We start from the raw sequence: 23,289 nt of genomic DNA, 5'->3' as shown, positions 1-23,289 counted from the left end.
TGGAGGTGTCGTGTCGGGCAAGGAATCGTGTTAACATATGTAATATAGCGTGGCCGAAGAGTAAAATAACAACCAGTCATCACACAATGACAATAGCGCAAAGTGTGTGGTTTAATGCTTCCCATCAGTGTTGCGGAGTTGCCACTCCAGAAGAGAAATGACTCCGAAATCATTCCACATTTTGCGACCCCGGAATGGAATGGGGACAACGCTTGGAGGAATGGAATTAAGCGCCTTTTGCACGCAATGGCATGGGAATGGAATTAGGTCTTTTTCCGAAAATATAGCACCTTTTCGTCTACGTGCTGTTTTTCAAACATCAAACATTAGTAAGTCAGAGCCTCGAATTTAACAGTAAATTGGTATTTTTAAAATGGCTTGGCTGATTACAAGCATGGCACATATATAAGCAACACGCCTACTACAAACAGACGCATAAGTTAGTGTACAAACAAATGCATTATCCCAGCAGGTACTGAAGGGAGAAACAAACTACCCCTGCGCCTTGGTTCGCATTGATACCCCCACACGAAAGTGGCGAATACTCTATGCACAGCGTGATCTTTACCTCACGAGCAGTTTAGTGCCTGGCACAGGTAAATAATCTTTGCGACAGGGAAGACACTGCATACCTGCGCGTAGGTGAACACAGAAAGTTCTCCTCACCACATCTATGCTTGCGAGGGCGCGCTTGACAACCTTCAGTGCTGACGAGCAGTGCGGTCCAGTGTTCCGTATTCGATGCAAAGGCACAGGGTGCCCGAGCGGTGCACTGTTTCAACTAATACCAGCAGATCTAGGGGGTTTTGTTCCCCATTAACCAAATTTTAGTTTTCTCTATATTCACGACCGCTCCATACGCGTGGTAAAACTGCTTAGTCTTCTTGAATACTACTTTTTTAGCATAAAAATACGCTATCTCGTCATTTTAGCATTAACACATTTAAGCTTAAACATTATTAAAACATGACCATTCGTTAAAACATGCTGACCATGCAAATACTATAGGTAGCGGAAGAACTGCCTCTATGGGAATTAGTACAGTAGTTGTACTGCACGAGATATGTCACCAAGCTACTGTCCCTCGACCTTGGTAACGTGTTTTGCGTACTTTTGCAGTTCTTAATGCATCTGAGGCATCAGCTTTATGGGGCGTTTATTCTTAACTCGATAAAACTATCAAGATGTCTTTCCTACTCTGAGGAATTACAGGAATAGAATTGAACTGCCCGGTCATTCCCGCAGTGGGAATGGGCTAAGCTTTTTTCATTCCGAGGGATTGAAAGGAATGGAATTGCGGCAAGTCCTAATTTCCCGGAATGGAACTGGAATGATATGGAGGCTCCCATTCCACAACACTGCTTCCCACCCACTGCAAAGTGCTCAGCCATAATTCCTCATCGTCATCAACCACATCACAAAGTGCACTGCCTTACAGATGTGTAGCGGGTACCACGTTTATCCTAAGACTGACGAAAAATTGCATAGTGGGAACTTCGCTACTTGAAAAAAATTACGATGATTTATGGCGTAGTGGGTACCTTGCATGTGTACTTGTATTAGTTGCCCCAAGAGAATCTACAACGGGCTCTACAAAGTCCGCTCTTCCAGCTTTCGCTGTGACTGTGCTGCGTGTTCCGCGCAGGCCTGGCGATCCTTTTATCAGAACAGTGGTCTCGGACATCAGAGAGTACACTCAGTGACGTGCTGCTTCCGAGATCGTGCTCACTCCCTTGATACAGAGCATTGAGCCCAATAAAAAAAATCGTATTTTTCTTTTGAGAAAATAGATACTATGACTGAAATTAATACTGCTTTGTGCAAGTTGGTAGGAATTCGTGGTAGAGTTGCTTCCGCTCCACTGAAGAACGTGTTTTAGCCTTGTCCCATTTTCAAAACAGGAGGGCAAGTAACTATATCACAAATCCAATGTTTTTTCATGATTACCTTCACTTCAAATTTTTGCGTAAAAAAATCGTTACGAACCGTTACGGAACATTTTTTTTTCGTTCCGGAACAGAAACGGAACGGAACTTTTTGCGGTGGAATGAAACTAAAACCGAAACGAAAAACATTTCGTTCCGACACCCTGCTTCGCCCTGATTGAGTTTGTGATGCATGTTCTTAGGTAGGCTAGCCACCTGGAGCTTTTCTCTGATCGAGCTGGGGAGAGATGTCTTGTCGCCGTGCTGCTTGTGATAGGCTATCTCCAGTTTGTCCAGAATGCTCCTGCCCGTTCGTGTCCTGGTTAGTCTCTCGAGTTGCGAGATTTGTTGAGCCTCTATCAACTATTCGAGCGTATTGTGCGTAACCGACGCTGGGCTTAAGCCATGCTATAAGAACAGATGAACCGAGACACGAGAGACCACACGACGCTGCGGCACCTGGGGCGTCTCATATGCAAGTGCCGGTTTATTATTAGAGGACTCGGAAGGGGACGCAGCCCAAGGTTGCCAGACAACTATGTAATGTCTGCTGCACCTCCCTTTCTTGGCGAAGACGCATTGGTCAACACAGCATCTCGAAGATCTGCGTGAACTGCTTGTCGTAAGACAGGAACTTCGTTGGACGACGTGTTCTCATAGATCTCCGAAGAGGCTGTGTGTCGGAAGCGCTTTCTGCCGGGGTGGTTGGCTCTGCTGGGTGAGTCATAGGAGCAGATGAACCAGCACTGTCGTTGTAATCCTGGTCAGGCGTTTGAGGCACTTCCGAATTACAGGGTAGCTGCACATCTCTTGTCATCCCATCATCGGGTAGGCTGCTAAAACTAAAGGCTTCCGACGTGGGGCGAAGATACTGTCTATTTCGCCTGTATTCCTTACGGTCTTCAGTGAGTACTCTGTAGGAACGAGGTGCAACCTGATCGAGCACCGTTGCTTTTCGTGACCATCCCTTCTCATCCCTCAGGCGAACGATGTCACCTGTCTGAAGGCTTGAAAGCGTTCCCTTTGGTTCATCGCGTTGAGGGCGCTTTGTGACCTTTCGGCTGCGAAGTGGATTAAAGTCGGGAAGACCAGACCTGAGGCGGCGATTCATTAGCAGTTCATTAGCAGGGGAGCTACCGCATTCTAGAGGACTTGTGCGATAATTCAGAAGGCCGTGATAAAAGTCACCGCCTGAATGGTGGGTCTTCTTTAGGATATGTTTCACCACTTGCACGCCTTTTTCCGCGAGTCCATTTGAACGCGGAAAGCGAGGACTCGACGTGATATGCTTGAAGCCATATGACGCTGCGAAGCGGACAAACTCTCTTGATGTAAACTGTGGCCCATTGTCGCTGATAACTACCAGTGGTACCCCATGCCTAGCAAAAATGAACGACATTTTGCGTATAACTTCTTGCGCTGAAGTACTCTGTAGCTCTTCAACCTCCGGATAATTGGAGTACGCGTCGTAGAGCACCAGGTACGTTTTACCTCCATATTGACATAGATCTGCTCCAACGGGAATCCATGAAGAATGGGGGATTTCTCTCATCAAGAACGATTGCTCAGGTTGAGCATATGCATTGATCTTGCAAGTCTCACATCTGCTGATCATGTTCTTTATGTCATGAGTCATTCCTGGCCAAAACATCAAAAGCCTCGCCTTCGCAAGCGATTTGTTTATGCCTAAGTGGCCTCCATGCAGGCGACTCAGCATTTCTGTTCGTAATGACCGTGGTATGACCACTTTGGCTCCCTTGAATAACAGCTTTCCAATGACCGACAATTCTGAGCGGTACGCTTTGTACGGACCCGTAAGCGGTTGTTCATGCTCAGATTGAATGACTTTGATCACATCTGAGAGAATTGGATCGTTTGCTGTCTCTTCGAGCAGTCTCGCGCTGGTTTTATCACTGACCAGACTGGACCGGACCGATACTGCATGTACCTCCACATCGCTATCTTCGTCCTCTGTTACGTTGCTATAGGAAGTTGGAGCCCTAGATAGCGTGTCTGGCAGGACTAGAAGTTTACCCGGAACATAGGCAAACTGGTATTTATATCTCATCAGTCGGAGGAACAGGCGTTGTAGTCGAGGAGGCATGTCGCCAATACATTTTCTTGATATCGAAATCAACGGCTGATGATCCGTTTCTATGAGCACCTTTCGGCCATATATAAATTCGTGAAATTTTTCACAGCCGTAGACAACGCCTAACGCCTCCTTTTCCATTTGTGAGTATCGTTTTTCGCATTCTGTGAGGCGTCTGGAGCTATATGCTACTGGTCGCCAATCTAAACCATGCCTCTGGAAGAATGCTGCGCCAAGCCCGAATCCTGAGGCGTCAGTAGAGACTTTACATTCTCTTTTGGGATCGTAGACTGCAAGCGCAGGTGAGCTAGTTATAGCCTCTTTTATGGCTCCTAACTCTTTTGTATGCTCGGGTCCCCATGCAATATCTCTATCGTGCTTTAACATTTCACGGAGAAGAGTAGTCCTGTCTGAGAGATGTGGCACGTATTTTCCGAAATACGTAACCATGCCTAGGACGCGCTGAAGCTCTTGCTTTGTACTTGGCTCCGGCATTTGCAAGACGCTGCTGATGAGTTCGGGCGATGACTGTATGCCTTTCTCACTGATCTTATCGCCCAGAAAAATTATTTCTTTCATGCCCATTTCACACTTTTCAGCGTTTAACGTGACACCATGTTTCTTAGCCGCGTCCAGCCCAGCCCTCAAACGCTCTTCATGCTCTTTTTCATTCGAGCCCCATATGAGCACATCATCGACGTATACTCTGACACCCGAGAGGCCATCAAATACTTGCGACATGGCCTTCTGGTACACCTCTGGTGCAGACGCTAAACCGAATGGCATGCGAAGAAATCTGAAACGCCCGAATGGCGTGCTGAATGTACAAATGCGAGAGCTCTCTTCGTCTAAAGGAATCTGATAGAAACCAGAGTTGGCGTCTAATCTTGAGAAGATACGCGCGCCTGTCAGCTCGGCTTCAATTTCTTCCCGCTTCGGCATTTCGAAGTGCTCACGCTTGAGGCATTCATTAATGTTCCGTGGATCCATACAAATTCTCAGAGCGCCAGTTTTTTTCCGAACTATAACCAAGGGACTCACTCATTCAGTTGGTTCATCAACCCGTGCGATGATGCCTGCGTCGCTCATACGCTGCAACTCATCCTTTAGTGGTTGCTTGAGGAGGTGGGGCACTCGATGCAAGTGTTGAATAACTGGACGCGTTCCTTGTCGAAGCACTATCTTATACGGCGTTCGAACGCATCCCAAGCCGCGAAACAAGTTCGGGTAGTCTTTCATGACGCGTTCCCGAAGCGTTGCCTGTCCCGGTCCAACATGAGACAGCACAGCCGATACCTCCGCGGTGCGACGCACGAGGTCAAAGTCCTCAGACGCAGCAAGTCCGAGTGGGGCACATCTTTTTAACACCACAAAAACTTTCAGGCTCACAGTCTTGCCTTGGTAAGTAACTGGCATCACTACTGTTCCAAGATGCTTGATGGCTTGACCGCTGTAACTGCGTAGCGTTGGCCTTGCTCTCCTGTAGGTCGTACTTGTGGCCTCCGAAATTCTTGAGCCAGCGCACAGGAATTAAGTTTACCTGTGATCCTGTGTCTACTTTGAGCTTCAGTTTGCTGTTTTCCACGGTTGCGTTTATAATCCATTCCGAGCTCTTGCTGGCACAAACTTGCAAGATTTCATACTGCGCGTTCGACGAGTTGCTGCGCGTCTCCTCCACATCGTCGACCATTTTCTTCGTTCTGCAGGCCGCTGCAAAATGATTCTTCCGGTCACACTTTCTGCATCGTTGACCGTACGCCGGGCATTTTTTCGGTTCATGCCACCTCTTGCACTTGTAGCAGGTTCTTTTTTGGTTCGGCGTCTTGTCCTTGCTTGACACTTTTTCTTTGCTGATGGCTTCAACAGCTTTTGTTTCCGGAGATTGCCACACTCTTTTCTGATTTGCTGCTATTTCTGTGGATTGTGCTGCTTTAATGGCACTTTCCAGCGATAGCGAGTGTTCTCTGAGTAGGCGCTCTCGAAGCTGGTCGTCAGCTGTTCCGAACACAATTTGATCCCGTATCATGGATTCCCGCAAATATCCGAACTTGCAACTCTGTGCTTTTAACTGCAGGTCTCTCAAGAAGCTTTCAAAAGGTTCGCCATCCGCCTGGGCGCGCTTCCGAAACAAGTACCGTTCGAAAGTCTCATTCGTGCGAGGCTGACAGTAGCTTTCAAACTTTTGAAGAAGCGTGTCATAGCTCTCCTTTTCTGTCGTCGTGCAACCAAAGGTGTCGAATACTTCGATAGCTTCTGGCCCTGCGGCACGGAGTAGCAACGCCGCTTTCTGCTTCTGACTGCGTTCCTTCTCGCTTTCCGTGGCTTCGAGGTAGAGTTCAAAACGCTGACGAAACTTACGCCAGTTTTCAGTGATGTTCCCGGAAAATACGAGATGGTCCGGCGGGCGTAGTCCTTCCATGGCTTGAAGACGCGTTTAGACCGTGCACTTCTGACACCATGTAACCGACGCTGGGCTTAAGCCATGCTATAGGAACAGACGAACCGAGACACGAGAGACCACACGACGCTGCGGCACCTGGGGCGTCTCATATGCAAGTGCCGGTTTATTATTAGAGCACTCGGAAGGGGACGCAGCCCAAAGAAGGAAACGAAATACTAAAGGTCAAGCCCAATGTTGCCAGACAACTATGTAATGTCCGCTGCATTGTGGAAGCCCAGCTGTAGTAGAAGTTCCGTGCTTGTGCTATCAGTAGTGTGCCTCGATATGACAAAACGCGCATCAAGGCACCCTAGCTATCAGGAAGGCCCAGCGCCATCTTGTGTGTTCTTCTAATTAGAGTGTTAAGCTTGGCCTTTTCTGCAGTGTACCATTTGTGGTAGGCGGCCACGTAGCTTATGTGACTAATGACGAAGGAGTGTATGAGTCTGACGACACTGGCCTCCTTCATACCGCGATGTCGGTGATTCTTCTGATGAGCCTCACGTGTTCGTGATTTTAGTCTCCAGATTCCTGATCGTTGCTCCGTTGGCGCCGTTGGATTCTATAATGAGTCCGAGCACCGTTATCTGCTTGACCCTTGGTATTTCGTTTCCTTCTTTGGTGTGTACGCAAATGTCTTCGTGTTCAGCATGCCGGATGTAACACTTTGGGGGCCTTCCCTTAAGCATCGGGCGGTAGAGGAGAAGTTCAGATTTTTCTGGCGAGCAGACAAGACCGGTTCCTACGAGGTACTGTTCCACTACCTCAACCGCGGTCTGTAGCCGCTGCTCGATTTCTCCGTCGCTTCCCTCGCATGCCCAAATCGTAATGTCGTCTGCGTATATGGCGTGATGCACTCCCTCTATGGCGTTTAGGCTTTCGGGGAGGCCGATCATAACGATATTAAAGAGCATCGGCCAGTTGACAGAGCCTTGTGGGGTGCCGACGCTGCCCATACTTCTATCTTCTGATGCGAGTTTGTCCAGCGTTAATGAGACACTCCTCTTAGTGAGGAAATCCTTAACGTAGTTGTACGCTCGCTTGCCTAGATTTAGTGCGGCTATCTTGCGTAGTATGGCTGTGTTGGCTGCGTTGTCGAAGGCTTTCTTGAGGTTTAATCCTAGAATGGACCTGGTACCTCTTGTCTTATTGTAAAGTACCTGGTGTTTTATTTGCAACATTGCATCCTGCGTGGAGCGATGAGCTCGAAACCCGAGCATGGTGTCCGGATACGCTTCGGCGTCGTCCAAGTGTGCGTTGATACGACTGAGGAAGGCGTGTTCCATCAACTTTCCGACGCACGACGTAAGGGATATGGGGCGAAGGGTGTCAAGGTTTGGGGGTTTTCCGGGCTTGCGGATGAGCACCATTGTCGCTCTTTTCCATTGGTCAGGTATGGATCCTCTGGTCCAGCATTCGTTGATGTACTTGGTCATTTGGGTGATGGTCTCTTTGTCTAAGTTACGAAGGGCCTTTTAACGCGGTAGCGTTAGAGAGCTCGTGTCGCAGAAATTCCGCTGTCGGCGTCGGCACCGTTGGTTGTGAGCGAAAAATCATCCGTGAGCGAAAAATCGAGAAAGTAGCAAATAAAATAAACGATAAAATCTTCGGTCCCAATGAGGATCGAACCCGGGCCGTTCGCGTGGCAAGCAGGTGTCTTACCGCAAAGCCACGATGTTGCTTGCAGTTGCTTCGGACAAAAACACTACATAAATGTCATGTAGTGAAAGGAGTCTCGACGCGTTTTGTTCGGCAGGTGTCACGACGAAAACGAGCCCATACGGTAGGCGCATTCGCGAGGCCATCAAACTACGTCGAAAAACGCCGGGATAGTGCAGCCATCGCCGCTAAATACACACACGAAGTTTCAAACAGCTCTAAAAATGGACAACTATGTCCATCTAGAGGAAAACATATCAAGCCAACGCAGCAAACGCTAGATAATGTGCTGCCATCTGTGAGGCATTGTGAGAAATATGTCTCGACTTTTCATGGCATCGGAGAGGGCCGGCGCGCGGCGTATATCTTGGAGGCCATGCGACTCTTGCTTTAGATCGAAAGCCTGTGAAATTCGCGCGCGTGCGTGCGTGTGTGTGTAACAATACACATTAATAAGTATGCACTTAGTGGTTGAAGTGCGCACTAGGGGCCGGATTTCGCTATCGCGTTCAACTCTTAAAGGCGAAGCTTAAGGGTCCCCCAATTTTTGGTTACGCCATCCGGTCCCGGGGCCGATGTGCTATTGAGCTTTTGCAGAGCGGCCCAGATTTCCTCCTCGTCAGTCTCTGTCCAGAGAGGGGTTGGGTTTTCCCGTGTATTCCACGTGTGGAAGAACCGGGTTCTGAGGGGCGTACCTGTCGTAGAGCTCGGAGAGGATTTCTTCTTCGGCCTTAGTGTGTGTGTGTATTAACCTGCGCATGGTTTCCCTATGTGTTGTCATGGTCTTTGCCGGGTCTAGCAGATGTCGGAGCAGGCGCCACGTGTGACCGGTGCCAATCTGCCTGTCCATCGTGTTGCAGATCTCGTCCCATTGCTGTTTACTAAGAGTTCTGCAGTGTTCTTCAATTTGTTTGTTGAGTAATGCAATGCGTTTCCTCAACTTCCTGTTGTGTCTTTGTTTCTGCCACCTGGCCTGTAATGATCGTTTGGACTCCCACATGTGCACCAGGCGGCTGTCCATCTTATCGATGGGAAGTTCTGGCGCCACGGTCTTTGTAACAGCTTTGACGTCAGCCGTAGCTTTTTCGGCCCATTCTTTGATGTCCGTGATGGGTTCGTGAGGCATATCATGTTGTCCTAAATTTTCTAACAGTGGAGCCGGCCGTCGTTTTAGAAAACTCGGAGGTTATGAAGGAAGGAAGAAACAAGCGGAAAGATCGGAGATTATGAGCCACAGAAAACGGTTATGTGCCAAGCAGCTCCTAGCATAGCCTAGCAGCAATGCATAGTATAGTATAGCAAGGGGGTCGGAAAGGGAAGTGGGGGTGAGTAAAGGTCATGCGAAGGTGAGAAGGAAGGAAAGTAGGAGGGGAGAGGGTAAAGTACGGCGTAGTCTTGTGTAGTATTGTTTAGCAAGGGAATGTGAAAGGGAAGTGGGGGTAAGGAGGATTGATGGAAGGGTGAGTAGCAGAGGCAAGAGGAGGAAAAAGGAGGAGGTGAGAAGATAAACCATAGTAGAGCCATGTACAGTGTACCATAGCAAGGTTTGGGAAAGAGAAGTGAGGCTGAGGAGGAGGGTAATGTGGAGAGAGGGCAATACAGAAAGAGATAAAGAAGAAATATGAAAGAAAGGAGGATGGAGATGTACTCTTACGATTTCTTATTTATTTCTATCGCGGACGTGTTTAGCTTTCCATTATTCTCCGTAAAATTCAAGGCTTCATGTAGGCTCTTATCCAAACATACACCTGTTTAGATAGCTCCACATTCAATCAGAACATGCTCCGTCATTTCGTTAGCTTCTCCAGAGCATGTGCATTTTTCTTTTTCTTTACGGAATCTCGCTCTAAAACTATACTTTCTAAGGCCACCCAACCCCGCTTCAAACAGTGCAGCGTTTTCCCTTGAACTATCATAAAATGCCTCCCTCCTTATTTCGTTTTGGCCATTTCCGTAGTTACTCATGCGGAGCCGATTTTTTCCCATCGCTGCCATTGAATAAACCCTCTCCGCCTCTCTGAATTTTCACTTAACACTCTTTGTTGTTACATCGCTCACACTGCCCGCCGTGTACTTGCTGGTGAGTCTCCTAGTTCTTTTTCTCCACTGCGTGTCAACGCTCTTCCTATACAAATACCGAAGCACCTTCTCTGTCCACCTAGTATCTTTCATATTCCTCAGCCTCTCTTCGAACCTCATTTTTCTCTGAGCTTCTCTCGCCTCAAAACTTGCCCATCCCATATCGCCCTTTACAGCCTCATTTGTAGTCTTCCCGTGAGCGTCCAATGCGATGAGTCCCACGGTCCTCTGAATCACATCCATTCCTGATTGTACCTCTGACCTCATGCACACCACTGAGTTCCCAGGTGTCGAGAAAAGCCACGTACAAGGACCTGTTTTCTATTTTAAATATTTCTATGCACTGATTAAGAACAGATAGGATGTCGCTAACCGCCTGCCGAATCGAAATCATTCTAAAGTTCTCCCAATATAACGTTATGTTCTGTCCACGTTTCGGTTTTCTTTTTTTTTAATTTTACTGCCTGCCAACCTGTATGTTACCGGTGTAATGGTTAGCGGTCTATACGAGCGAATGTTATAATTTTCTTCCTTGCCTTTAAAGATTAAGTGCATTCGACGTTTTCGACAACTGTCCGATATTTGCCTGTCCTGTAAGCATTTTCCAACGGCTTTCAACAGTGCTTCTTTAGTGTTATGTCCTAGTCCGTTAATGAGGCTGACGGGAATCCCCTCAAAACCCGGGGCAGTGCGCTTTGAATATTTTTCTTCGACCTCCTTTAAGTTGAAATTCTGAAGTACTAGCTCTTCCTCGGTTACGCTCTCCTTAATAGTTTTACTCACCAGAAAAATCTCCTGGACGATATTTTTAAACGAATCGGCTGTTACCTTCCAGATGTAAGCTAGCGCTTCGTACACTTCCAGTTGATTTCCTCCTTCATCTACAATATGTTGTTGCATTGTAACTGACTTCCTACCTAGCGCTTTTATGTGGCTCCTGAATAGCCTAGGCGCGGCGTTCTCTTTTTCTTGAATCTCTGTCACCGAGCGTTCACATTCGCCTTTAATTTTTGCTTCCACCAATATCTGCACAATAGACTTTTTTTTTTCAAGTGAAGTGCGTTGTGGGGCTAGTTGGTATGACATTAGAACGGTAAGGAACTGCGCGACTGACGGAACACAAGAAGTACACAGGACGCTTGTCCTGTGAACTACTTCTTGTGTTCCGTCAATCGCGCAGTTCCTTACCGTTCTAAGGACTTTTTTTCTACAAATATATTTCCCATATTTTGTTGACTTCGTCCTGCGGCCGCTTGTCCTTTGCCTGTCTATGCTCCCATGATGCCCTACGTCGCTTGTTGATCGCTTCACGGATTTCCTTTCTTTTTCCTTTCCAGCAAATAGTTTTCTTCTCTTTCCGTATTTATTTCCCTAGTCCTTGCCTGGTATATTGCCTACTTCTTTCTCGACTCTTGCGGCTACATTTGTTATACCTTTGTCATTTAAATACGAGCTGCCAAACTTTGATGCTATGCTCTTATTTCCAGTGTTATACCCTATTTCTAATGTTATTCGCTTATGATCACTATACAACTGTAATGCCTTCCTCGTCTACTCTCATTTCTCTCAGTTTGTCATAAATTCTTTCTGTCATGAGACAATAATGAATGTTCAGTTGCCTGTTTCCGACTTCCAACGCGATCTGCCCATCACACTTAGGCCCAGTGCTAACTATCTTATGGCTGTGTTGCTCGCAGCGATCTAGCAATAACTTCCCATTGGTGTCTGAATATCCGTCAAGGTCATGTATGTGGGTATTCATGTCCCCTAACACCATGACTTCGGTCCCATTACCAAATTCTTTAATATCCGTGCTTATGCAACTCACGATTTCCTTATTCTTTTCTCTGCAGTTATTCCCCGTCCACAAGTAACTTACACCTAGCCCCGTTTTCTTTCCACCTACAGTGTCCAAAGCACAGAGGTGCTCTGTACACGTTTGTTTCACTCTATTCCATTTGGCTTCGCAATGAATTAGCACTCCTACACCCCCACCTTTCCTTTCTGATATTTTCCTGCGCCCTTCCCAAACATAGTTTCCAATATGTGATGGCTCTTCCAGGTCTCTCAGGTCTGTTTTCGTAACCGCATAAACACCTGCCTGTTCTTTGCTTAACTGATTCTCAATATCTAACCATTTTCTCTTTTTTCTGCCACCCTGCATGTTTATGTAAGTTATTGGAACATGCGCCTTCTCCCTGTTTCTCCAAGTCATTCAAGACTGGGCGATATATTTCCCCATTTTGTGCCTTCTGCGGTGACATCGGGGATATTGAACATTTTATTTGGCATTGCCCGTAGTTCTATGTGGAAAGAGCAGCGATGGTCCGCACCTTGCAAAAAGGTTGTCATAGGCACCGGTCAGTTGAAGACATCGTTTTTCCTGAAGGGCCCGCGGCAACGCGGAGGAGCGTACAACGAATTTTGCTGGTCTTCCTGCGAGACACTGGGCTGTCCAACACGTGGTGACATACCCCTACAATTCAGGAGATGCTCAGGCGGAACACTTGCCGGCCATACAGGCCAGGCTAACCCCGCCTGCTGCAACATCATCACCACCACCACCACCACCATGGCATTGCAAACCGCTGCAAGCGTCCCGGCATTGAAATAAGAGCTTACATCAGCTTCGATAGCGGTTGAACCCCGCTTGTCAGTTTTGTTGGTAAAAGACACAGCTAATATGGAGAGTAGTAGAGCGACTCTGTAAATAGCCTTCGAAGTGTCGCCCTCCACTATCATAGAGAGCCTTGCACTAATTCCTGTGCCCACAATACAGTTGCTTTGTCTCCACAAGGCTATCAGAAGGGCGAAGTACGACGCAGCTGGACTTGGGCGACGTTGATGCGGAATTACGACGATTGTTACGACTCTATGCTTTAATTCATCACTCGATAAATTCTTCCTGCACACTCCGAAAAGCTGGCTCAGAGCTGGCCGCACTGTGCACAATTAGGATGTGATGAGAAGGATAACAAGCTGAGCCTGTCTCCCTGCTCCACACACCACCGAAACTTCATAAAGACTTACTCCATGTTTTAACGACGCATATTCTGTGAACAATCCTAAAAAAATTTGAATGCACAAAAAGCACTTAAAAGAATGTGAGGCCACGAACCCAGTATGTGCTTGAAGTTCATTTTATGTGCATGGCTCGAGGAAATGTCATGTCGCTTTTTTTAAATGCGAAGCATTTCTTAGCGAAATTCTGCGACTTTGAGCGTATCTATCTATCTATCTATCTATCTATCTATCTATCTATCTATCTATCTATCTATCTATCTATCTATCTATCTATCTATCTATCTATCTATCTATCTATCTATCTATCTATCTATCTATCTATCTATCTATCTATCTATCTATCTATCTACGACGTTGCGCTCTCCTGGCAGTTTCGTAATTAGGATGTACACCAAAATTGTTATGGCGTAACATGACGAACATAAATGACAGGTCATAACATGAAAATCACGATATCTATGTCATGAACGACATGATTTACCTGCCAGAGTCTTGGTGATCTTGGGCCCGTTTCGTTCACTTGATATATATCAAAATATGTATGGTGTGACAAGAGTGTATGACGAACATAAGTGACAGGTCCTAACCTGCAAATCATGACAAGCATGTCAGGCACAGCATGACTTACGTGCCACGCTCACGGTGCGCTGGCGGCCGTTTCGCTAGCTTGAATGACACCAAAATTGGTATCGCGCGACGTGACCGTGTGACCAACACACATAACAGGAGTTAATATGAAAATCGTGACACGCATGTCATGTACAGCATGACTTACGTTGCGCTGTGCCGCTGAAACGCGGAAGAGCGCTACTGCCATATTCTTCTGAGACGTACAAAATGAGTGAGCGTCGTTATATCAACCATGAACCGGTGTGCGGGCTGCGCTTGCAATTGCAGCACTCATGGCGCACATAGATAACGGGCGCGGATGAACTACGCCTCCGTAATCGTTGTCTTGAACAGTGACGTCATTCTGGTCGTCTGTTTGTGGCGCTCTTCGGTGTTTCAGTTTCGGTTTCGCCGTTGAATTTGGTTGAATTTCATTACACCACAATAATTGCTAGGGACCGATTTTTTTCTTTTTTTTTTCTTATGATTGAAGTGTACCTATAAAATATCTGCTTTGTAACACAATCTGTTCCTTTAAATACATATTTATTTAGACCCCCTACTAGCCAGTGGCTATGGGTCTAATCAGTGTTGTGTACTTTCATGTAATAAGAACTTGAAATAAAAAACGATTGATTGATTGATTGATTGATTGTATATATCAAAGCTGCGATGGGTTCTTCGTTCTGCACATGATCTTCAATTCTCTCATTTGACATAACCGCCTAACTCTGCTAATTAAAAAGTTAATTATTTAAGTTTCTTAATTATTGCCCCAAATGATGTCTTTAGCCATCTAAAGATGCCCGCGGCTACAGATGAAGTAGTTGTGAAGGCACCGAATAAATATCACATTTCTCCGATTTTTGACAATTTTGTACACATTTCTTGAAACACCGTGTATACTGTCGTAGCGTGGCATAGTGTATCCGATTCCTCGGCAGGTCCTCGCGCTCACGGTGAGAGTATTGAAACGCTGGACCACGCAGCATCTATAAACCTCAGAAGGAGCCCGGCAGCCAGTTAATTGTTGTGTCCCATCAAAATGGTTCCTTGTCGGGAAGCAGTTATGTGTTGAAGTATTTTGGGTGGGTCCTGAACGTAACCAATGTGCCAGTGGACGAGATAATGGCGAATTATCGATCCCGTGTTTATCTGCCAAAGCGCAGTACAAAGAAGAAACAATTCTTCGCTATTGACAACGCCTGAGAAAACAAGGTTCCATCAGAAACGCGTTATCATGTCCATATATGGCCACATTTAAAGCTCTATAGATGAAACAAGCAATGCGAACTGAGGCAGTGCTTTTGTGTCAGTCGGTGGGCACTGACAAATGACATGCACGCCTTGTATTCGTGCTTTTGTGCCAAACACGACTGAAGTCGGCCTTATGTTCTTCATGAAATTGGAACGTTCAATAGATGTATTAGTGACGAAAGTTTGCACAGCAGAATCATTCCTGGCTTTCTGAACAGCGAAACTGTTCAGAAAGTCAGGAATGATCATTCGGGGCCTAAAAACTTTGTTGTGTACAAAAACATCATCATCATGAACTGTAGTGTGCCACAGAAGTTGGGCAAATCCCACTACTCACCGCTGGTCCACTAAAAATGAAGAAGGCGACACTGCATGCTGCCGCTCTTCTCCGAAAGTCGTGGCTTCACTGGCGACTGCGCATGCGCTCCTCCTCCTCCGTTCTGTAGAAGAGCTTGTGCACGGGTGGGGGCGCGGCAGAGTTAGCCATGGGGAGGCCGAGAAAGTTTTGCACTGCCGAGGAAGAAGCCGCTTACAGAGAATTGCGGCGCGCAGCAAAACGAGATTGCCAGCGTCGACGACGAGCGGATTTGACGCGGTTAGCGGCTGCGAGAAGACCCCGAAGCGATGGAAGCCCTTCGCGAACGATGACGTGCCCGTAGAATTATGGGAGGTGTGGACGAGCCGTACCAGCGCGAGTTCCTGTCTCTGGAGTTTGGACATCCATGTCATGCCTGTGACTTTCCGTGGTTTAACTCGAAACTCTCTCCGCTGCTAGAAACAACCTATCATCACCTAGCTACATAAAGCTTAGCAACAACCTATAAGCAGCCAGATTAGACTTCAGAGTCGTCCCGCTCAGCTGTTTCAAGCCTTGCCCGACTTCGTGCAAGCTTCGCCTACACTTATGCATCGAGGCCCACAAAGCATAGGTGTTTCTCTGGTTCCGGGCATCCAGCTGCAATTCTGTGTCTTGCTTGCGTTCCAAATGCACCGTCAGTTCAAATGCTAGCGCACGGCACACTTTTTCCCAATATATTTGTGGCTTTAGGTAGAATTCGCGAAGCCAGCAGGTGTTGTCAGGGTTGAAAAGCGTCCCGCAATGTCAAAGCTGTACAATCGGCCATGGCCAACACCACAGACGCGTCAGTGCGAGTTCCCGTAACATGACTCTGTAGAAAGCTAACAGTGCATATTTATTGCTCTTAGTGTAGTAACTTACTCTCAGCATAGCGTTAAGGCTAGTAAATGTCTAATAAATGCTCCTAATAAAAACGTAGGCTCCTAACCGGCTTATCTACTGGGAACTGCTTGAGCTTTTCCTAGCCTTCTGTCGTGCCCATGCGGCCAAGATAAAAGTGTTTAATGTAGCTGCGTTTCTAACCAGTAAAAATAGCTTTTTTTATTGCGATAAGGCTCGCCCTTAAGGCATAATAATGTGTGTGCATATGTGCATTAGATGTGTGTTGCGAGGCTTCTGTTGTGTATGAATTGAAACAGTGTCTTGTGAAATCTTTTATCGTGTACCAGCGGCATCCCATAGTTGTAACCCTGTTGCTAAGGCCGTCTTGTAGTAGAAGATGAACGCGTTCCGATTGTAAGCCTTCACATGTCCATATTAGATGGTGTGCATCTGCTTCCATGACTGGGACAGAGCAGTGTCGCGCACATAAGTTATGAACTGGAATAATACATCTCGAGCTAGTTGGTTGATCATAACGAGGCGAAAACAGCGCACACTTGACGAGGACGGACATCTGGGCATCCACTGCCGAGACTGTGAATGCTCGCCTCAATTCAGCAGCACGAGCGTACTGCGCAGGTCGGGTGAAAAAATGACTTGGGGAAATCGTAGAGGCCCAGAAAATCGTGAACCTAAAAGACAGCTGCGTCAGTACCCCTTCCATAGCCCTTTTAGATAAAGAATTAGCTGAGCACTTGAGCCTAAATAGTGTCCCGCCGTAGCCCAAACTTAATTTTATTTGCACCATCAACTTTGCAATATGTGGATGCCTCCATTATATATTTAATAGCGGGGACTAGAAAAAAACACTTCTCGAATGTCAGTGAACGTCATCCGCTTACCCCTGCCCCCATTCTTCTCCGCAGCGACAGTGCATGACGGAGCACCTCGCAGACGGCGTGGCCTCCACGCGAGTCCTCTGACGTCATCTGTCAAACGCCCACACTCGCGCATTCCGTTCCCTTTCGCAAACTACGTTCCATGAAGCCTATCACCCTTTACGAGAACGGAGGAAGCGACGCACCGCCGAAGCAGGACTGCGCTATCCTGGCACTAAGCAGGAGCAGGCATGCGACCGAGGGCGCGATGGCCTGCAGCGCATAAACTGGAGGTAGACCATGAAGGTCTACTTACGGGCAGCGTTCGAGCCCTTAGTGACGTCACGAGAAGCACCAGCTTGACAACGCGTCAAGCGGTGAGAGAACCGCAAATGGCCCCGGAAGGAACACGGAGTGTTTCTCGAGTTTGCGGCATTCCCGAGGCGTGCAGAACGGAGGCATTCAGCAAAGTTTAGCGTCACGGCTAATTTTAAATGTTGAAAATGTTTTGGACGGAATTCAAGGGGCATTTGGAAGGACGATTGCCTCTGCAAAGTATGAAACTCCAGTGCGATGCCAAAATGGTCAAAATTTCCAAGCGAATACGCAAACCCTAATAGTAGAGCCGCGTTTAGTGAGAGACCGGAGGTTTTATGCGCGCACGCTCCACGCTTAGGAACTGTTTCGAACGTCACTCGCATCGTACAGGACAGAACACACAATGCCGTCACTGCAGATGCTCCGCGAAGCGAATTGGGAAAAGGCAAAGAAAGAAAAAAGAAAGCGGAGTTCGTCATGTAACATGACACGCTCGACTGCGCTCCTACACTAGGGAAAACGAAACCAATGTACTACGTCGCTTTCGGTTACTAGCAGAGGTAAACTTGAACGGCGTCTCTGTTCGCAGTTGCTCTTCCCTTCCAGCAGCTTAGTAGCATTCGAATTGCACGTTTCTTCTAACGTTTCAACTATTGAATGGGGGCCGCATGCTCAAAGTATTTAGTTTGGAAGTTCTCTCGGCCTTTGCCCAGCCGGCGTCGTTAATGCTATGCCCGGCATGACGATTGGCTTACAATTTCTCTTACAAATAATTTTAAGCGTAAGTCCTTTTGTGAATACGGGCCCGCAACGGCATTTTGTTTTGTGAAATGCTTAGTGAGCAGCGTCTTCCAACTTCTGGCGTCTAGCTAAATTTCACATCTGGACTGGTAAAGAACCCTTGAGGTCCTAACTGTCGCAGCACCATTCATTTACTGTAGTGACCTTTTAAAGAGGCCCAAGGAGTGAACAACAAAGGACAGCTGAATGATCGTTCATTTTTGTTTTCTCCTCTTCGCGTTCGCTATCAGCTCGCCGACGGTATCGGCAATCATTATCAGCTCGTCAACGTTACCGACCGAAGCCAGCATTTACTGCTATGCAGGTCATGTGAAACTGACGTAGCAAACTACACTTTTGCGTAATTCAGCCGATGTTGAACACGCGGGTTTGCCGAAAAAAAAAGATTGATGAAAGGTAACCCGTGCTTTGTTTGTACCACATGTCAATTCATTTTGCATATAAATGTTCCGACGTGGCTTCCCTCCGCTGGTGTAATAACAGCACTTCGCCATCCGAGTCCGGGAACAATGTTTATAATTGCTAAAAAAAATGATGTGCCCCATGTGCGGTCCGCGATAGATTTCACTAGAATATGTAGTGTATCTTTTGGATCTGGTTCTCAATTGAGTGTTTGTTACTTCTTAAATATAGTTCAAGAAGGTGCAGCTCCCATAAGGCCTCGTAGATGCCTTGTTACCAGCAACTTACAGGTTTTCCTGTTAGCATAGTGACAGGCTGTTGGTGCCAGTTTTCTTATTGCGACACACTTTAACGAATTACAAAAAAAGGCACCAATAGGAATTTCCTCTGACGCACTGTTACAGTTAATAAAACGTTGTTGAATAATGAATAATCTGAAAAAAGTAATTAAAAGATAATACTCAAAGGAACTACAAAACAGATCTTTCACATGCGTTTTCCTATCGTACATTCAATGATCGCTATACATTGTCACGTACGTAAACATGCGGAAGATATGTTATAGCCTTATGTATTTTTCTGCATTCACTCTTCTCGATGCTGTGTTTGGAATATTCACTTGAAATGTATTATTTGCGCGAGTTGTCTGACAACTTGGGATGTTTGTGTGCCGTGTGTATATTAGCACAGAAAACAACTTCGAAAATTGCTTCAAGAATACAGACCGCAACGACTGGCGACGTCATCAAGTGCTGCGCGCTCTTCTCCCATTTTTCTCGTGCGCTTGAGGCAAAATCCTTATTCGTGAACAGTACGGTAAAATGGCTGCGCTAATATCAGAAGAACCTTGATGCGTAGAAGCTATGTTTCGGGTGGCCATACGCAACTCTTTGTTTTTTAAAAGAATAACGACACTTGCTCTTTAGCTGTAGGGACTTCTACCTAATTGATTCATTGTAGGATCTTCTTGGAGTCAGCAAAAATATTATTGTGGGAATAAATGCATTACAGGCGCAATTTTGAAGCATTTTTATAATTTTTAGACGCTGTCATTGCCTAATGCATCGTTTCTACCTCTCAAAAATGCGATGGCCCCATTGGATATGTACTTAGCGCTAATATATTGGCCTCCGACTTGTCAATTATCACATCCAGACACCCCTGCGAGCAATCTCGGGCCGTCGGCACCTTTTTGCGTGTTTTCTTCTTCTCAAGTCGGCACGTGTACATACCTCTCTACGTCCGAGGGAAGGGATCGTGGCGACTTTGTTCTGCAATAAAAACGCACGCTATCTTTCACACCAAACAGTCAAAACATACCGCCTGCGCTTGCCGCCGTGACATCTTGTTTTTTTTTCTTCTCTTTGTACGTGTTATTGTGCCGGTCAAATGTTATGGTATGCGTCGCTTGCCGGTGTACTGATTTGTTGTCCCTGCCTCGCAGACGTTCCCGTCGGATCTGACCACAGAGAACGCCCTGTTTCCCGCTTGTCACCTGATTGCTGAGCTGTCACGGGCAGTGCTGGCACCTGACACGGTGCCCACCTGCGTTCTCTGTGCTCCCTGGGGGTCTTAGCCGCACCGACCGTCCCTGCTAATCAAGTAAGAATGTCATTATGTAGCCCTATGATTTTGTTTATTGCGCCCCGGCTCGCACGATGGTATAGTCGGCATGAAATCTTTCATTTTCTACACTTGAGAATTAAACCACAAGAGTAATTTACGCTTGCGCATTACAGTATTCACCATGTTCCGTACGCGCCATATATTACCCTTGAAGCGTATTACTTCTTGTACTTGTATTTGTTGCAGCTATGCATGACAATTACACGACACGTGTGGAAGACAAATAAATAGTTGGCACTGTGCTTATGCTAATGCAGCGAATAATGATCGTTAATATAAACAAAACATGCATTTGACCTTAGTGTGTTTTGTGGAGACATTATTGTTGATGTTGTGGCAGAAAAGCATGTAGGGGTTCTGAAATGCTCCACTACTCAGACATAACTGCCCGATAAAGAGCATCCGATGTTAAGAATGAATCCGGAGCACTATCACTACATATTCTCTCATAGCTGACGGTCCAGCGTGATGACGGTAAAGCCCACTTTTAGCTTTAAATCTGCTAAATATGTCGTACTTTCCACACTTCACTAACGCTGCTTTATACTTAGTGTATTGGCGCTCTTTCATTTGGACGTGGATATTTGTACTAAAAGCTGAGCACCTCTAAATACTGTATGTACTACATTTGTGCAATAACGAAGCATCAAAAGAATACGTTGCATTCTTCAAATGGGTTCTCCGAACTCTCGTTTGCTTGAGCTCTTGCCATCGTAGATTTATCGGTCATTGTTTCTCCGCGGTCCAACCGTGGGACAAAGTGCGGTGCTGTTATCTCGGTTACGTTTCAAACGAAGTGGCTCCTGATGCAAGCAGTCTTGCGAATACCGATATTATGGCAAAATGGTGGCGATATAGCACCGAGATTTTCTTATGTGCAGCGTCGCACTTATCAGTACTGTTTTTTCTGGCGTTCACTATCATGCTGCCACTTTTGCTGCAATTCATCGAGACTCGTCGACATACGTGATGTATAAATGTACACTACTTAGTAAGTGTACCGACTTACTTGTGCTTTACTTAAGGCGCTCCATAAGAATGTTTCAACTTGAACGTTTTTTCATGAGCTGTACCGTAAATTGTCCCTTGAAGAATTAGGCGATGCTTTATCCTTCTATACGCGTATATGTTCAGTGAGATGACATTTAGACTGTAGCATTGTTTTCTTCATATCATCACTGTGATCTGCATGCCATGCCTGTCTTCGCACCTAGTCTGCTGTGCTGCAGGTCAGTAGCTGTGTCGGCTAGAATATTAGGCGGACCTAGTATTCACAAACTGCGATTCCGTGATGTGCTTAGTTTCGGTGTATGAGCTGCTTTAGTGTCTTATGTACCATGTTCGCGTTAAAAATTTTCATATTGATGCTTCAATGCAATATTAGTGGCCCCTAGCAGTCACCGAAAAGTGCTGACGTTCGCTCTGTTTTGTACAAATGCCCCTTAGTTAATCGCGTGCAGAAAAATAAATAATTATCAACGATGTTCGGAGAGATAAGTGAAGCGCCTGCTCTCTGTTAAAAATACGCTTAACCCACTATTGAGCGTCAGTATATCACAACAAACAAGTGGAAGAGTTGGACTACCGTGCTGGTAAATTATCCATACTATCGAGTCATTTTCACAGAGGGACGTTTCAGATGCTATTTTGTTTGAATGTTATGTCGTATGTATATTGTTGACTGTGTATTTGCCTCTCTACTATGCGCATGTGTCGGTCCTCAGGCGCACTCGAGCTACACTTTTATAGCTTAGAGTCCATGGTCCTTTCCCACTTTTTGCTGAATGAAAATATAAAGAGGATTTTTTGACGAATACAATGTTCTAAAATGAAATAAGGTAGGCTTATGAAATCCGGAGCCCCTCTTTCTGTCCCCAGTTTTCAGATCGCAATTGATACTTTTTTTTAGCGCAGCAATATTAACGCAGCAATATTTCTTAGAATGAACCATCGTGCGTGAAACGTTTACTTTCGACTACTAAACTTGTTCTATTAATTTAAATGTGCCGTACGCAAAAATTTCTCGGTGCAATGTTTTAAGAGCGAAGCTGTTTGAGCCGGCCGCAAACACTTTGGTCTTCGCAGAAAAACACAGGTGGGCATGCGCCACAGGAACTGGGCAAGCCTCACCACCGAGTACAGGAGGTGCGAGCATTAAACCAGGACTCTGCTCAGCGAAGTGGAGCACGTGGAACACGTGAAAGATAGAGAGAGAAAGAAAGAGAAGATAGAGAGAAAACGAACGCAGTCGAAAGAAAGAGAAAGATAAAAATAGAGAGAAATAAAGGGAATAAAGACATATAACAATAGAAAGACGGATAAAGAAAGAAACAGACACAAAATAAAGAGAAGCAAAGAAAGAGAGAGCTAGATAAAGAAAGGGATGAAGGAGAAATAAAGGTAGCAAGAGCCAGAACGAGAAAGAAATAGATAGAAAGAAATAGAAAGCAACAGATACAAAAAGCAGATACAAGAAACAGAGAGAAAGAGAAAGAAAGACAAGAAAGAAAATAAAAATAGAGCAACATGAAAAGCCACCCAGCTGCGCTCTTCCTTCAGGCTTGGCACCACCAGTACGAAGCTGCCACAATCCTTTTTTTTTTCTGTTGTCGTGTAGTTGCAAACTTTAGACGGCGGACATGCAGAGCAGTGACCCTATTACTTCAACAAAAGCCTTTCCTTGGCTGGGAACAGGTAATGAGAAATTAAAATTAGGTGTTACTTCACCAAACTCAAATTTCTCTTTCCAACACGTTCTGAAAGTAACAAGGGGGAACGTGGGCTTGAGTTCATTGTCCTATAGTTGAAGCGAGTTAGTTTGTCACGAAGAAACAGACGACAAAGTCAGAAAAAAAAAACACCGTGAAAGTATTTTTTTTGTTCTATCAATATAAACGAACGCGCATACAGTAGCGACAAACTAAAGTGAAGAAACAGATGAATTCCTGCGGCTGGAAGCCAAACGTGCATTTTTTCTCATTCGGTAAGTCTTATTACCG

General features: G+C 46.0%; 1 protein-coding gene across 1 annotated transcript in view; it reads left to right on the top strand.

Moving 5' to 3' along the window:
- LOC119391067 (monocarboxylate transporter 12) overlaps nucleotides 1-23,289 on the top strand; it is a 136,447-nt gene that overhangs the window by 33,617 nt on the left and 79,541 nt on the right. The window contains exon 2 of the mRNA XM_037658752.2: nucleotides 20,109-20,266. The gene's annotated coding sequence lies outside the window, so the exon portion shown is untranslated. The remainder of the gene's footprint in view (nucleotides 1-20,108; nucleotides 20,267-23,289) is intronic.

Source organism: Rhipicephalus sanguineus, chromosome 4 (assembly GCF_013339695.2).
Source record: "Rhipicephalus sanguineus isolate Rsan-2018 chromosome 4, BIME_Rsan_1.4, whole genome shotgun sequence".
Lineage (NCBI taxonomy): Eukaryota > Metazoa > Arthropoda > Arachnida > Ixodida > Ixodidae > Rhipicephalus > Rhipicephalus sanguineus.
Note: the sequence above shows the minus strand (reverse complement) of the source record. Positions and strands in the feature narration are given on the sequence as shown.